Source organism: Nannospalax galili, unplaced genomic scaffold (assembly GCF_000622305.1).
Source record: "Nannospalax galili isolate Female #2095 unplaced genomic scaffold, S.galili_v1.0 scaffold270, whole genome shotgun sequence".
In the NCBI taxonomy this organism is placed as follows: domain Eukaryota; kingdom Metazoa; phylum Chordata; class Mammalia; order Rodentia; family Spalacidae; genus Nannospalax; species Nannospalax galili.
In genome coordinates, this window is record NW_008330152.1 from 2432797 (window position 1) to 2437415 (window position 4619).

The following is a 4619-nucleotide window of genomic DNA, read 5'->3' on the forward strand; positions in this document are numbered from 1 at the left end:
CAGCACTGGGATTACAAGCACTTGTGTGGCCATGCCCAGCATTTTATGTGGGTGTTGGGGATTTGAATTCAGGTCCTCATGCTTGAGCAGCAGCTTACAAACTGAGCCATCTTCCTGAAATCAGGATTTTAAAAAAATTGTTATATTTTATTTATTTTTATGTGTTTGAGTGTTTTGCCTGAGTGTAAGTGCACCCTGTGAATTCTGTGTCCATGGAGGCCAGAAGAGAGCGCAGATCCTCCAGAACTGGAATTAGGGACAATTGTTAGCAGCTAAGTTGGTGCTAGGACCCAAATCTGGGTCCTCTGCAAGAGCAGCCAGTGTTCTTAACTGCTGAGCCATCGCTCCAGCCCTAAAATCAAGATCTTGAGGCAATGTTTGATGTACTATGTTCATTGCAGCATTATTCAAGGTAGCCATGATATAGAAACAACCAAAATGTCCATTGACAGATAGAGAAAATGTGGGCTGGGGATGTAGATACATAAAGCCCTGGGTTCTGTCCCTAGCACAATAGTGTACGCCTGTAATCCCAGCACCCAGGAGGTGAAGACAGGAAGCTCAGAAGTTCAAGGTCATCCTCAGCTATATAGCAAGTTCAAGGCCAGCCTGGGCTACATGGACCCTCTCTCAAAAGAATAAAATAAAACAGAAAATGGCATATACAGATCATTGAAATATTATTCACCTGTTACATAGCACCACATGAATGAACTTGGATGACATGCTCAATGAAATAATCTGGTCATAGAAGGCCCATTGCCACATGACTCCAATTCTGTGAAGTATCTAAAGCAAATCTGATTGAAACATAATGTAGAATGGTGGCTGTCGGGAACTGGGGAAGCAGAAGGGGAAATTCGCTGCTCAGGGTGTGTGTAGTTTCAGTTCCCCAGCCTGGGGCTGTAGCTCAGTTGGTTGAGTGCCTGCCTTAGCATGCATACAGCAGTCGGTAAACACTGGGTAGTGGCGCTGTAATCTCAGCGGAGGTGGAGACAGGAAGATCAGGAGTCCAAGGTCATCTTTAGCTTCGTAGTGAGTTCAAGACCAGCCTGGGCTATTTGAGACAGTGCGTCATAAGAAAATGAGAAAGAACAAAAGATTCCATTACGCAAGATGAAAAGGCTCTAGAGATCCTTGAGCGACACTGTACTTAGACTTTCGTGCTGCGGCGGCCACGCTCCGCGGGTCGCGGAGGCGGGCAGAGGCGGAGCCGCGGGAGCCCGGCCTGGCGGCCCCAGGGGCGGTGGCAGCCCAGCAGGCGCCTCGCCGGGCCCGCTCAGCTTCCACCCTGGTACCGGAGAACTGGAGGGGAAGGATGTCGTCGTCGGGTCTCAAGGCCGAGCTGGAGTTCCTGGCGTCCATTTTCAACAAGGACCACGAGCGGCTGCGCATCGTGAGCTGGCAGCTGGATGAGCTGCAGTGCCAGTTCCTGGTGCCGCCGGCGCCCGCGGGCAGCCCGCCCTCGCCGCCGCGGCTCACCCTGCACTGCACCATCACCGAGTCCTACCCATCCTCTCCGCCGATATGGTTCGTAGACTCTGACGACCCGGATCTCACATCAGTTCTGGAACGTCTGGAAGACTCGAAGCCTAACGGTTCGCTTCGTCAGCAGCTCAAGTGGCTGATCTGTGAACTGTGCAGCTTGTATAACCTGCCTAAGCACCTGGATGTGGAAACGCTGGACCAGCCGGTCCCCATCGCTCAGAAGGCGACCATCGAAGAGGTGCCTTCGGAAGACGAAGAGGAAGAGGCAACTGAAGGTCTGGAAGACTTGGCTCACTATGAGTTGAAAGAAGACGATGCTAATAGTGAGAAAAAGTCAGAGGACGAAGGCATTGAGAAAGAGAATTTGGCGATATTAGAGAAAATTAGGAAGAGTCAAAGGCAAGACCATTTAAATGGTATGGTGTCTGGGTCAGTGCATGCTTCAAATAGACTTATGAAAGAGCTGAGGGAGATATACAGATCGCAGAGTTACAAATCAGGGACTTATTCCGTGGAACTCATAAACGACAGTTTATATGACTGGCACGTTAAACTGCAGAAGGTTGACCCTGATAGTCCCCTGCATGGTGACCTTCAGCTCTTAAAAGAAAAAGAAGGCATAGAATATATTTTGCTTAACTTCTCTTTTAAGGATAACTTTCCATTCGATCCTCCATTTGTTCGCGTCGAGTTGCCCATTCTTTCAGGAGGGTATGTGTTGGGTGGAGGGGCCTTATGTATGGAACTGCTCACAAAGCAGGGCTGGAGCAGCGCCTACTCCATAGAATCGGTCATCATGCAGATCAATGCCACCTTAGTCAAAGGCAAAGCCAGGGTGCGCTTTGGAGCAGATAAGAATCAATATAATGTAGAAACAGCCCAACAGTCCTATGACTCCGTTGTGCAGATGCATGAGAAAAAAGGCTGGTTCACGCCTCCAAAGGAAGATGGGTAAATACTTTGACTGCCATGTGTTTGGAACAATGTTGCTTTAAAGACAGAAGCTTTGTCCTTTGTAACGATAGTACCGAAGATGTTAGCTAAGTGGTGTTTTAGTGGATAATTTGTCAACTGACCTCCAGTATAAGTTCCAGTCTTTTGATTTTGCTTACTTAAGGGATCATGGGCTGAACAATGGGCCTTTACTGTGGTTTTCCTTGATAAGTAGACATACTGTCTATTCTTTGCCGTCTTTTTTTGTTGATAAGTGAAATGTTTTAAGCAAGCAAGTCAGTGTCAGGTTGCTGTGGTTGTGTCTTTACAGTAACTTTCCTGTATTGAGCCTGTGGAGTGTGAGAACTTACAAAGTATTGTTTCATTTAGAGCCAATAAAAGTTTAATCAATGTTCAGTGCTGGTTTAGACTTTTTTTGGGGGGTTGTGTCTTTTGCTTGTGTGGTGCTGGGGATTCAATCCAGGGCCTCATAAAATCTATACTGCACTACATTCCCAGTTCAAAGGCTAAATCTTCTCACAGTCTTTTCAGATCTAAAACCATTTTACTGCCAAAAGAATGACAAGAAACTTGTTCATGAAATTGTTAAATTTTTTTAAATGGCTAGGTGACAATATGAACTATTTCCTGAAGATAGGCTTATTTTTTTTTGGTCTTTTTGAGACAGGGTCTCCTGTAGCCCTAGCTGGCCTGGCACTCGCTATGTAGACTAGGCTGGCCTCGATCTCACAGAGATCCGCCTGCCTCTGCCTCACGAGTGGCTGGGACTAAAGGCGTGCGCCATCATGCTCTTAACTGAGTTATGTTGTACTTAGGCAAAGTAAAACAGACCATGCCACTTAAGGTCTGTGAGTAGTCAGTTTGCACTGGGCAGCAGTCTTGTTGGGCTTTACCCTCTTCCTACTCCTCCTCTTCCCCTCCTCCTTTGCCTTTTTCATCCTTTCTTGTCTTCACCTTTCCCTTCTCTTCTTCTTCCTCCTCTTCTCCCTCTTCCCACCCCATTCTTTTTTGAGACAGAGTCTCAGCCAAGGCTGTCCAGGAACTCTTGATCCTCCCTCTCTTTCCCTCTTTCTCTTCTCCCCCACCCCCCAGCAAGGGCAGGCGAACCTACTTTGTGTTGGTTGGATATTTCTTACGAAGAAGAACAGCAGTATAGAGCTTGAAGTTATTTATAAAACACCATCATTTTACCTTTCCATTTTATTAGTGGACGCTGCAATTATTTGTAAACCAATAAACATTATAAAGCTCAGCATGAAAACAGGGTCCTTGAGCAAAAGCTACAAAGTACAAAAACATACCTAATTTGAAGACTTCTAGAAACTTTGCTACAGTCATAATAATGACTTTTGCATAAAAAGACTAATGGGAATTCTGTGTATTTTGATTCTTTTACAAAATATGACTCAAATCAATGTGCTTTCTGTTTTTTTGCCTGACCTGAGTCAGTCCCCTTCAGTGGGTAATATGCATTTTTTTTTTATAAATCCAAGTTTGGTTTAAAAATAAATTCTAGTTATTAAGTACTTAGTAAAGAAACTCAGAAGCACATTTTTTTGCACAAACCAGTTACAAAGATCAAAAGTGTTTCACATACATGTGCGTGTGTTGTATATGCATCTACATGCCCATGAGTGAGCATGTGGAGGCCAGAGGTTGACACTGGTGTCTTCCTCCATTGCTTTCCACCTTATTTTCTTTAAAGATTTATTTTTAAATAATATGTATGGGGGGTTGGTGCACATAAGTTCAGGTTCCTGCAGAGACGAGAAGGCATTGGATCCCCTGGATCTGGAGTTACAGACCTTTGTGAGCTGCCAGATGTGGAAAATGAGAACTGATGATCCATCTCTCCATCCCCTCACCTTACTGTTTTTGAGACAGGGTCTCTCACTGAAACTAAAGCTCATTAAATGGATGAGCTTGGCTGATCCCCCTATCTGCCTCCCAGGTCTAGGATTACAGGCATGTATTCCCACATCTTATGTGATAAGCGTCTTTCTCTCTGAACCATCCCCCCTGGCCCTTACATTTGCTTTAAGATTCATTTATCAACTTCATTAAGCACATCCAAGAACTTTGGCTCTTCTGCATCATTGTTTCATTTCTTTTGATTCTGTTTTTTTTTTAAATAAATTGATTTATTTGGGCCAACTGTATGGTCTTTTTTAAAAAGA

General features: G+C 45.0%; 1 pseudogene; it reads left to right on the plus strand.

Moving 5' to 3' along the window:
* The first annotated feature begins 1162 nt into the window (after nucleotides 1–1162).
* LOC103742003 lies at nucleotides 1163–2828 on the plus strand (annotated as a pseudogene).
* Nucleotides 2829–4619: the final 1791 nt, after the last annotated feature.